The following is a 13,323-nucleotide window of genomic DNA, read 5'->3' on the forward strand; positions in this document are numbered from 1 at the left end:
GATTAAACACAGCATAGCAAACAGATTTCAGAAGGACGTGAAGCTACAGAGAGAGAAAGGCATAAATTCTCCAGAATATCTATCCTTGTTTGAATGACAGAAGAACCTCAGTTAAGGTGTTTAAAGGTTAAACAAGATAGGGAAGATAAAAACAGAATGGTTCTAGTATTTGAGGTGTCTGAAAGGAAAGGTGGTAGACACAAAATTGGAGAGTATCAGGACCGAATGAATGAACATTCTTACACAGATCATTAGGAGACTGGAATACATGAGTAGGGTGAGTGGTAAAAACAGAGGCCACATCTATGATCAATAATTAGCTAAGTAGGAATTTGAGGAAAAGGGGAATAAAGATATTTAGGAGAATTTGGGAATACGACTACAGTTGATAATAAAAATCAAACCAAATTGTTTGGGCTATACAACTTGCTCCTTGTTGTAATCTTTGCAATTCTGTGTTTTGTTATGAGGCTATTTATTGTACACGCCTATTGGCAAATTTGTGAATAGGAAAGTAGTCAGGAGGGACAGCCATCTGAGAATATAACAACTTGTATTTATATAGTACCCTTAACCAAATTAAATGTCCCATTTCAAAAGGAGGGTTAAAAAACAAAATTTAACATTGAGCCACACAGGCAGCTATGAGGTCAGACGAACATAATCAAAGATGTAGGTTTTACAGATGATTTTAAAACATGAAACAATGGGACAGACGCAGAGGGATTTCATCAAAACGTATTAATATAACCCCTACAGTGTGGAAACAGGCCCTTCGGCCCAACAAGTCCACACCAATCCCTCTGAAGAGCAACTCACTCAGACCCATGCCCCCTACCCTGTATTTAGCCCTGTCTAACGCACTTAACACAACACATTCCTGAACATTATGGACAATTTAGCACGCCAATTCACCTAACCTCGCACAGTTTTGGACTGTGGGAGGGAACACATGCAGACACAGGGAGAATGTGCAAACTCCACACAGACAGTTGCCTGAGGCTGGAAACAAACCTGGTCCCTGGCACTGTGAGGCAGCAGTGCTAACCACTGAGCCACTGTGCTGAGGGAATAGTGCTAGTGCCTCAGCAACTGAACGCACAGTCACCGATGATGGAGGAATTAAAACTGCGGATGCTTAAGAGACTAAAATTGGAGGAAGACAGATATATTGGAGGGGTGTGTGGATCCAGGAAATTTCAGAGGTGGGGTTTAGAGGTGAGTTTATGGGGTAGCTGAAAACAAGATGAACACATTAAATGGAGGCATTGCTTAAGTGGGAGCACAGGGATGATGAGTGAACTAGACTTGGTGAGTAAGCATAGCAACAGCAGAGTTTTGGGTGACCTCAGATATATAGAGGCTGGAACATTGTGAAGCCAGTTAGGAGCACCTTAGAATAGTCAAGTCTAGAGATAACTGAGGCATGGATGAGGATTTCAGCAGATGTGCTAAGACAGCAGCAGAGTTGAGCAACGTTATTTAAGTGATAGCAATGGTCTTAGTGATGGCATGGATATTTGGTGGGTAGCTCATTTGAGGATCATATATGATACCAAGGTTATAAACGATACTTTTGTCAGAAATGAATGGGCTGAATGGTTAGGAACAGTTAATTAAGCAGTGACTAAAGGGAATGGCTTCTGTCTTCCTAATATTTGATCAGAGGGCATTACTGCGCATGCAACACCAAATGTTGGACATGAGGTTGGAGATATGAGAGCAAGAGAATCAATGATGAGATAGAGCCTGAACACCTCAAAATACTTGTGGATCCTGAGCCAAGAGCCCACTAGGGAACAGGGAATTCTGGATTTGGTGATGTGTAATGAGGGTGACTTGATTAGAGAGCTGAGGGCGAAAGATCTCCTAGGGACCAGTGACTATGATATGATCAAATTCACCCTGCAGTTTGAGAGGGAGAAGCTGGAATCACACAAAACAGTGTTGCAATAGAGTAAAGGGAACTCCAAAAAGATGAGGGAGGAGCTAGCCAGAGTTCATTGGAAGGAGAGCCCAGCCAGGAAGATGGTGGAGCAGCAATGGCTGGAGTTTCGAGGATAAACAACAGAAATTTATCCTGAGGAAGAAGAAACATATTAAGGGGAGGATGAGGCAACCATGGCTGACAGGGGAAATCAGGGACAACATAAAAGCAAAAGAAAAAACATACGCTGTGGTAAAGTTAAGTGGGAAGTCAGCAGATTGGGAAGTCTTTAAAGCCATCAGGAGATAACTTAAAAAAAACCAATAAGTGGACAAAAGTGAAATATGAGAGTAAGCTAACTAGTAATATAAAATAAGCTTGCAAGAGTTTGTAAAAGATATTTAAAAGACAAGAAAGAGGCAAGAGTGGATGTCAAATGGCTGGAAAATGAGGCTGAAGAAGTAGTAACAGGGAACAAGAAAATGGTGGAGGATCTGAACAGGTACTTTATATTAGTTTTCATGGTGGAAGACACCAGTGGCATGTCAGACCTTCAAAAGAGTCAGGGGCAGAGGTGATTAAAGTAGCCATCATGAAGGAGGTGGTGCTGGGGAAGCTGCTGGGGAAGAAGGTCTGAACGTGTATGAAATATGAAGACCAGATGGACCACACCTCAAAGTTCTGAAAGAAATAGCTGAGGGGATTGTGGAGGCATTAGTGGTAATCTTTCAGGGATGACTTAAAGCCTGGGAGGGTCCCAGAAGATTGGAGAATTCCTAATGTAACACCCCTGCTTAAGAAGGGAGGGAGGAAAAGACAAGAAGGCCAGTTAGCATCAACTTGGTTATTGGTAAGACTTTAGAGCCCATTATAAAGGATGGGATTGTGGAATACTAGAAAGTGCATGGTAAAATAGGGCTAAGTCAGCATGGCTTCATCAAGGGGAGGTCATACCTGCCAAACTTGTTAGAATTTTTTGAGGAAGAAAAATGCAAGTTAGACAAAGAAGAGCCAATGGACGTGAACTACTTGGATTTCCAGATGGTCTTTGACAAGGTGCCTTTACAGGATACTGCTAATTAAGATAAGAATCCATGATGTTCGGGGCAAGGTACTGGTATGGATAGAGCATTGGCTGACTAGCAGAAGCCTGAGAGTAGGGATAATGAAGTCGTTTTCAGGATGGCAGCTGGTCACCAGTGGAGTTCTACAGGCATTAATACTGGGACCACAGTAATTCACATTATACATAATTTATCTGGACAAAGGAACTGAGGGCAGTGTTGCTAAGTTTGCACATGACAAAGCTAGGTGGAGGGACTGTTGGTGTTACAGAAGGCTGCAAGCTGCAGAAGGACATGGGCATGCTAGGCAAATGGGCAAAGAAGTGGCAGATGGATTACAATGTGAGAAAGCATGATGTCATGCACTTTGGTAAGAAGAATAGAATTATGGACCATTTGGTAAATGGGGAAAGGCTTCGGAAATCTGCAGCACAAAGGGATTTGGAATTCCTAGTTCAGGATTCTCTTAAGGCTAAGATGCAGATTCATTTGGCAGTTAGGAAGGCAAGTACAATGTTAGCATTCATTTCAAGAGGGTTAGAATACAAGAGCAGAAGTGTACAGCTGAGGCTGTGTAATGATCTAGTCAGATAGTATTTAGAATATAGTGAGCAGTTTTGGGCATTTTATCGAAGGAAGGATGTGCTGGCCTTGGAAAGAACCCAGAAGAGGTACACAAGAATGATTCCTGGGATGAAGAGCTTGTCATTTGAGGAGTGGTTGAAGTCTCTGGGTCTGTACTTGATGGAGCTCTGAAGAATAAAGGTTGACTTCATTGAAACTTACATAACACTGAGAGGCCTGGGTAGAGTGGACGTGGGGAAGATCTTTCCACTAGTAGGAAAGACCAGGACCCAAGGGCACAGTGTCAGAGCAAAGTGTTGACCCATTAGAATGAAGACTAGGAGGAATTTCTTCAGCCAGAGGATTGTGAATCTGTGGAACTCATTGCCAGAGAAGGCAGTGGAGGCCAGGTCCTTCAGTGCATTTAAGACAGAGATAGATAGGTCCTTGATTAGTAAGGGGACAAAGGGGAGAAGGCAGGAGAATGAGGTTGAGAAACACATCTGTCAAGATTAAACAGCAAAGCAGATTTGATGGGCCAAGTGGCCTAATTCTGTTCATTGATCTTATGGTACTTTTGGGTGATGTGTAAGGGGATAGCATATAAATGAGAAATAAAAGGGAAGGGGGTGAAAGATTGAACCATAATGATATCATTAGGTGCCATGTAATACCATGTTGCAACCCTATTCCCACGCCATTCGATCTCTGAAACTTGGGTCATTCATGTTAGAGAATTTCTTTGTGACCAGAGTGCCACTGCTAATATTCTTTCAGGATGAAAGCAATGTAAGGCCAGTTCTGAAATTCGGGACCTGATTTTAAATGCAGGCCCGTTCTGGACAGGTGGATAGCAGCGTGAGTTCAAAAACTCAACTCTGGCTCCAGAAATTTAAGTCCAGCTGTCAAACTGAGAAAGCTGTGGCCTAGAGATCACCCACTGATAGAAGGTGTCAGCATGGATAACTAGAGGTTATAAACATGGGGGGATGGTTCAAGTAATGTTTTTAGTTTGCTTGTGTCTTTCAGTTCAGAAAATCAAACTAAAGTGAAAGCGAGCTGAGTTAGAAGTCACATGACTGTGGTAGGTAAGCTAGTGCAAATGCATTTCTTCAAACATCTTCTGTTACACAAGAAATAAATTATATACTCTGACTTTTGGCTCCAGGTTACTCAATATACTCAATCAACAAAGAAAATTATAATTTATGAACAAAATGCATTAATTCTAGTCAGTCTCATTTTCATCAGTCACTACAGACACACTTCATCCATTGTCTCTAAGACAATCAGGCTTTTAACGATATGCGTGAGAATTGATGGTGTCTGCTCGTTCCTGGGTTGATGTCCCTTTCCCTGATGAGGCCATGATCAGAGTAAGATGCTTGCCTTTCAGATTCAATATCCTTGTTGAGTAGATCACTTTTAGAACACATCGAGCGACTGTTACTAAAGCTGCTTCTTGTTCTGTGCCTCAATACTGCTGTGCATTCTCCCATGCACTAAGTCTGTGTAAGCACTCACACATCAATGACTAATTAGACAAGAACTTTGCTAGATAGCTCACTATTCCAACAAATGTTTGTTCTGTTTTCAGATCCATTGGATGGTGGATCTCTGCTGCAGTGCTCACCTGGTCAGGGCCTAGGCAAAGTCCGAAAGGCCCTCTCTAGTAGTCACATGAGGTTTCAATCACTGTCTACAAATAGCTTCTTCCACCATGTCCCCACGTTTATAAATTAGCAGTTAATCTACAATAGCATCCACTCTAAGAAGACTATTAACTATCACACATGTCTGCATTGATATGCCTCCAGAGCAAGAGAAATGCCAAACAATATGTGAACTATCTGCAGCTCCCAAATGGCATCCAGAATGTAGTTTTGCTGCTGCTTTTATCAAGCTACATTTGGCAGTAACCATCCTTCACAGCGAGGATATTAAACATCTTGCCTTGACATGTTGTGACAAGATTTCTTCAAAAGTTGTCATGGGTAGTAAGCTCTCTTTAAAGTTTTATTGAAATCCTTTGGATCTATGCACACTCTTAGTCTTCCAGGTTCTTTCACTGCTCACATGCTGCTAACATAGTTGGTAGGAGGTTTCACTTGCTTAATTACTCCATTCTTTTCCAGCACTTTCTATCTGGACCTGGGGCAGCAGGAACCTTCCTCAATAAATGTTGAATTGGCCTCACACTCTCACTAGTGAGAGATGATATTCACCAGTAAGACTAGGAAAGCATCTTTGGTAGGATTGGTTCAAGAATCTATGAGTTAGTGGCCCATGGAATTCTGCAAATCTCTTTGACACAATGTAGGATTACCAGTCTAAGCTTCAGATTTGTTTCAGCTTAGATGAGTGAACCAGGCTTAATGTCTAGTATCCTGGAACTCCAGATCTTACTTTGTGCTATTACATTAGACTTTCAATGACTGCATGTGTTTTCTCTGGGTGCTCTGGTTTCCTCCCACAATCAAAGATGTGCAGGTTTGGTGAATTGGCCATGCTAAATTGTCCATAGTGTTCAGGGTTATGTAAAATTAGATGCATTAGTCAGGGGAAATGTAGAGTAATAGGGTAGGGCAATGGGTCAGGGGAGGTACTTTTTGGGGGGTTGGAATGGACTTGTTGGACCAAATGGCCTGTTTCCACATTGTAGGGATTCTATGATTTCAGACACTCTCATCTTTTTGGCATGAGTATCATTTCATTATCCAGCCTCAATCTTCCCTTCACAGACCCTGATTTGTGAGGCCTCACCAATTTTCTTCACTATCTTGAGCTACATTGCTCAGGTCTGCCAAGCCCATCGTGCTTCAGGAAGCACCAATGTCTACCTGACACTTCATATTCACTTGATGGTCTCCTTCTGCAGTCATCATTCCGACAGTCACACAATATTTATCACTTTTGGACCTGATGATGGCATCCTGTGTCATAATTTGCCAGGATTATTGGCTGATAGCTATCCAACAATTACCTTCACCAGCTGCTCTGCTTCTTTGTAGCTGAACACTTGAATGCAAAGTAATCCAGTTTCTTGCAATCAGAGTACTGTTTTCCTAATGCTGAATGTGCTTACTTTTCTTCCGTGACCTGCCCCTCACAACTGTTGCATCCTGCCCTCTGGCCTTGATCTTGCTGCTCCTCTTCTGTAAATATTCCTTCCCTTTTTCCACACGTTGATCTTGTTAGGCTTGGAATATCTCTCAGCACAATGAAAAGTCTCCTCGGTTCTCCTATTAATACGATCCAACTGATGCATTAGAGCTTTTGTACATCGGGAGAGCGTTCTTGAGAAGAAATTTCTCCTCTCTCAGCAGACATGCTCTGGACAGTCCTATCTCTGATATGATCATCTTTCAATCATCCAAGAATTCAGCTAGATGTATCAATGCCAGGCAAACATTGATGAACAGTCGTCATCTCACTGCCTCCTGATTTTGAGTAATTTGCCATTCATAAGTAATATTATATGAGGGTTCAAAGTATGTATTTAAATCCTTCAAAATCTCTAATGCAGAGGTCTCTGCTCCTCAGTGAAATATTTCACCCATGCTGATAACAGGGATGTTACTCTCATTTGATTAAGATTTTAGTTTAATTCTATTTTAATGTTTTGGAACTGCCAGTCAAAAAAATTAAATACTTCATATCTTCTATCAATCCTACAGCAGCAGGGACTGAAAAATTCATAGTCACTCACTCAACATGCATTTCACAGTTACAGACTGCAGTTTTAAATTTTCTTTTTAATAGTGGCTGGCTCTCTTACATCTCCATAATAGATTCAATCACCCCTGGACATTACTGAAATCCTGTTTCAACTAATGCCCTCACGGCTGCCATAAACTAAAAGGAAAGCAAGTTACAGCAGAAGGGTGCATAGCCACAGTAAACCAGCTGAAAATGTGTTGCTGGAAACGCGCAGCAGGTCAGACAGCATCCAAGGAACAGGAAAATGTCGAATTTCCTGCTCCTTGGATGCTGCCTGACCTGCTGCGCTTTTCCAGCAACACATTTTCAGCTCTGATCTCCAGCATCTGCAGACCTCACTTTCTCCTCCACAGTAAGCCAGCTAGCATACTTAATACAACTGCATTTCTCAAAATATGGGAGGGAGGTGTAAACGATAGCAGCAGGAAAGGCCAAGCATTTCCAAGGTTCCCGATCTTCCTGGACTCCCAAGGAAGGTAAAGGAAGTTGAAAATCTTGCCTTTTTAAGGTTCCTCTCATCATAGTTCCTTGCTGTATGAAACACTTCTGTTTCTTCCTCGGGCCCTTGCTAAAAATTACAGAGTCAACTGCACCATTGGCACTCAATAAACATGCGTTCAAAAGGACCTCATTAATTCTGGATGGATAACATAGCCTTTTGCTTACGTGAGATGGTGAAAGTTGGAACCTGTCATTTCCAAGCAGTTCGATGCAAGAGAATAACTTGGGCTGCCATAACTAATCAACCCTGCTGCTCATTCCCAATGCTTAAATAGGGTTTAAATTATCCCCTTCCTCACCTCCAATCTCATTTAAGTCTTAGGATTAAAACAAAAACTTGACACCAGTTTCCATCAACCTTACAATCAGACCCTCAAGGGCCATGACTATGGGTAGTGCAATAGATGGAAAGAGCTGCTAATTTAATTGGGAAGTATGGTACTAGTTTTAGTTTGAGTTATAGAGTTTCTTTGCAGCTCTAGCAAATATATTTTGTGCTTCCTGCTAATGAATGTGAGGCCACATCGAAGGTTTACAAAGTAGGCTAGAGGGATTGCATGCTCATAACAATTTGACCTAAGGAGCCCACAGCAGAGTTATAAAGGTTAAGTGACCGGTTAAGAAAATACAGATGATAATTAGAAATGTCATAGAAGTCAACATAACTCTTGTGCTTGAGGTGAACTCTGTGGAGAAATATGTGGAATCCCAGTGCTACATCTGCCTGACCCTGCTAAGGACCGGTTTCAATTGGCTCAGCCTGTATAATTCTGATATCTGCACCAGTCTTCCAAGTCTCAAAGACTTAACCCTTTTTCTGACCTCATTCTCTTTCGCTATGCCTTGTTGCATTTTAGCCTTGCCACACTTCCCTTTCCCAATGCTGAGCATCTCCTTTCCTGCTCTATTGCAAAGGTCACTGGCTTGTCATTCTCTTTTGGCAACGCACTATACAAATTGACACTATTACTTTTTACAGTGGCCACTCCATCTATATCTAAACTGTTTGCAATCGCAATAGAGAAATACCTTATTTCCTGTTCAAGTATGAGAGCGGGATTCTGCTTTCTGTTTGAATAAAAATGTTGAGTATTGCAATTAGTGAACCGATGGTCATGCCTCACCCATGCAGTTTTGCCAGTTCAAGCAAATCAGATGGCATAGAATGCATGGCAGTCTGCCAATGGCATTTTTCAACTGAAAAATTGCCACCACGATTGAGTTAATTAATCTGCGTGAAAAGCGGCAGCAGTGTGAGGAAATACTCCCCCAATTATTTCTAATTTCAATAATTGCTTGGTGCTACAGATTGTAAATATTGTTAAACAGAGACATGAAGTTGAAGCTTTTTATCCTGCATTTATCAAAACTGGGACTCAAGGAATCAAAGAAAGAAATGGAGCAATTATTTAAACAGCGTAAGAAGAGAACGCTGATTGGTTCGACTAGATTCCCTACAGTTTGGAAACAGGTCCTTCAGCCCAACAAGTCCACACCGACCCTCCAAAAAGTAACCCATCCAGCGACTTGATATTTACTCCTGACTAATGCACCTCCCACTATGGACAATTTACATGGCCAATTCACCTGACCAGCACATCTGGACTGTGGGAGGAAACTGGAGCACCAGAAGGAGACCCACACAGACACGGGGAGAATGTGCAAACTCCACACAGACAGCGCCCGAGGTGGGAATCCAACCCAGGCCTCTGGCGCTGTGAAGCAGCAGTGCAAACCACTGAGCCACCGTGCCGCCCCTGCACTGTTAGACCATGTTTGGTATGAAGACTGCTAACTATGAATCTTATTTTAAACTCAGAACAGCCTTATGTAGATTCTGTTGGTCAGCTCATTACATTGAGGAATGCATTAGAGATTCACCGTCTCCATGATCCTTTCCCCAATGAAAAAAGATGCAACACATGGACAAATTCCTTCTGCTAAAATGAACAGGGTTCTGTATGTGAATATACAGAACAACCTCGGTTATTTGAATATCAGTTATCCGAATTCGGATTATCCAAACAAGATTTCAAGATCACAGTATGGCTTCCTTTGTTTACGATCAAATCAGTCATTCGAACAATCACATGTCCGAACAAAATACTCCCCACCCGTCTCATTCGGATAATTGAAGTTGTGCTGTATATATAGGTCCTGGAACACAGAAATGAACCACACCGCAAACCCAGCCATTAATCTTAAATGGCTCAGGTGTATTTCTAAGCACAGTCAGGATTATTTAGGAAGCGCTATCCAGTTTTGCAATCACCTCTCATTATATTTGTGGTGTTCTGAGCGTTTCCGAGCACCCTGCTGGTTGAGGACAGTTGGGACACTGCCTGCCACAGAGAGTCAATGGGACATGCTGTTTCATGTCAATCATTGGGATACACAGGCTACATTCTTGGCATCACACTAAGACGTAAACCTATATCCACATTACTAATCAAAACCAGGATACATGGACATCAACTAGCCACAAAACGACATGACCCTCTCTCACTAGTATCCTTATATTCAGATGAGGAAGGACAACACATCCATTCTAGGACTAGTCAAACGGAGACATGCACAAGATTTCCTAGAAGCATGGCATTCCAACTGGAACTCTATCAACAAACACATCGAGTTAGACCCCATCTACCACCCCCTGAGAAGAAGAACAGGAAATAATGTCACCACAGGAAATGATATCACCAACCCAAAGAAACCCAAACATAAATAGAAAGCACAAATTATCAACAGTGCTTCACCTGGAGGCCCACTGAAGGTGTTACCTATTACCAAACGAACCTTCCAGCTCAGCGAACAAACCCACATCCAGAATCAAAAACATCTTTCTAGCTGATGGTGGCATCCTCTTCATGGAGAATGCCACTCACCTTTTCCTCCAAAGTAACACAGTGAGACAGCTAGCCTCTCATGTTGCTCACATTTCTGAGATAGCTTTCCCAAAGAACAAATGATTCATTACCTTTCAGTACAGAGTTTAAATGTTGCTTTCTTTAAAAAAAAAGAGACAAGGTCAAAGTTTTTCACCTTGCATTCCTCTGGGCACCTTTCAGAGCCAATAGTGGCAGGTTTCGACCTTTCCTAGTTAACTTCAAAAGGACACTGACTTTCAGTAAGGTGGCAGGGGAAGGAAAACAGTATGGATTGGTGAAATAATTTGAGCAAAGCTACAAGATAATTAATAAACTGTGACACACTGGATTGAAAGTGGCACACAACAAATTCATTTGTTCTTTCTCCTCCTAACCATTTAAATGAGATACACTTACCGGCTGGAGAAATGATGATCAAAACCGAAGGTAACTCCTCCCCACTTAAAGGGTGCTGCCACTTTAGGGCAATCAAAATTGAAAACTGACCCTTCTTGTAATTAGTTTGTAAAGCAATTTGCATCGAATATGAAAATACAATAATTAGTAATGGCTAAGTGGTCAATTATCAGAATTATTATGACTGTAATTGTAATATAACAAATAAAGCAGATGGGATTTATTGCCATTTTTATGTATTATAATATATCAGCACAATGTGTATTTTTGGCACATCCAATGTCTGCATCCATCAGTTCATGAGGGAGCATCCATAATTTCTACTTCACTTACAATGAGGCGCCTACTATATTCAGCAACCCCATATTGAAAGCTGAGGAAACAGTTTTTAAGGATGATTGAGGCAGGGGTTGAGACAGTAAGTCTGTTAATACATGAGAGTGGGTTGCAACCATATCATTAATAACTAAGTGAATTTTCTGACTCATGCTCCAAGGTCATCACATCTGGACAGGAATCATACATTCAGCCCAAAAGTCTAAAAATATATACCAAAGCAGGTTGGGGTTTGTGCTCAGTCTTGTTCAACATTGAAAGCTCCAGAGCAACTGTGGAAATAGAAGATGCATTTATAACTCCTTCAATCTGTCACTCACTGAAAGGAAGGCAACAACTTTGGGCTTCTCCCAAATGGCAGTCGACTGCCTGTGATAATGATCATAGCAGATTGGTTTGGTGGATTGGATTTCCTCATGAGGAAGTCTCATCTTTCCAGGCACTCTCTAACCATGTTATAGTCAGTCATCTAAATTGAAGGTCAAGGACATAACGTGGGGCATCAGAAAGTGGGAGAAGAGTGAATGGGATGAAATGTGCTGATTAGGTGAAACCAAATTTATAATGTTAAAAATCACACAACACCAGGTTGTAGTCCAACAGGTTTATTTGGAAGCACTAGCTTTCAGAGTGCTGCTCCTTCATCAGGTGGTTGTGGCTTACACCTGATGAAGGAGCAGTGCTCAGAAAGCTAGTGCTTCCAAATAAACCTGTTGGACTATAACCTGGTGTTGTGTGATTTTTAACTTTGGATACTCTAGTCCAACACTGACATCTCCAAACCAAATTTATAATATTGCAGGAGAAATGCCAGGCAGAAAGAGATTCTGAAACCCAGGAACAAAGTTAGAGAGATGTATAGCTCAAGGGTTCAATATAGTGAGGATGGTTCCTTTTCTAATGAGTTAGCACCCTTTACACTGAAGGCTTATCCTGCCCTTTAACCAATATTTTGCTCATTGTGTGCAAGTCTTGGTTGCATCATTTGGGATAGCAAGGAAAACAAAACTGCATTGATGACGAGGGTCACCATCGGTTCAATACACCATCAAAAGTGTCAAAGATGGAGGATCGATGGCCATGGAGTAGGTCGCTAAGGGCCAGCGCAGCCCCCAGATTCATAGAGGAACAAACCTCGGGATGGGAGTGTGTGGAAGGAGTTAAAAGGAATGAGAAAACGAGAAGTAAGATCACAAAGTATAAACCTTAATTCAGCTCAACATGTTCCAAGGAACAAATGATTCATTGCTTGTCAGTACAAAGCTTAAATAGTGATTTTAAAGGAAGGGACAAAGTCAAAGTTTTTCATCTTGTATTCCTCTGAACTGCAAGGAAGCCAACTTTAGAAAGGAAAGAACAATTTCTGCAGCATGAGAAGAGAATGCTGATTAGTTGCATTTTGGTTAGCTTGGAAAAACACCAGGAACTAATCTGTCTCTTTACTGATTACATTTAAGAAAAACAAACTTTGATCCTGATGAACACAAAGCTTCAACATCATGTCTCTTTTTAAGCAATGTATAAGTTTATATTTAAAGTGAAAAGCTTCCTTTCTTATTGCTGCCCTGCTGCTGCTGAACTCCTGACACATCCAATAATTGTCTCGATTGCCTAACACTGTCCAAAATCCTGAAACTTTGGCTCTTCCAAAACTCTAGTGGTATATCCCATACTGAATGTCATTGTTCATCATCTTATCTTCATCAACTAATATAGTCTCAGAGTTCTCCAAAATCTTCAAGTTAAAATGTACATCTTTGTTGTTTATATTCCTCAAGCTTTCACCCTCCCTTATCTCTATAATATCCTTCAGTGTTGTTGTGGTTCTGTTCGCCGAGCTGGGAATTTGTGTTGCAGACGTTTCGTCCCCTGTCTAGGTGACATCCTCAGTGCTTGGGAGCCTCCTGTGAATGATATTATAGTGATC

This window comes from Hemiscyllium ocellatum, chromosome 37 (assembly GCF_020745735.1).
Source record: "Hemiscyllium ocellatum isolate sHemOce1 chromosome 37, sHemOce1.pat.X.cur, whole genome shotgun sequence".
NCBI lineage: Eukaryota > Metazoa > Chordata > Chondrichthyes > Orectolobiformes > Hemiscylliidae > Hemiscyllium > Hemiscyllium ocellatum.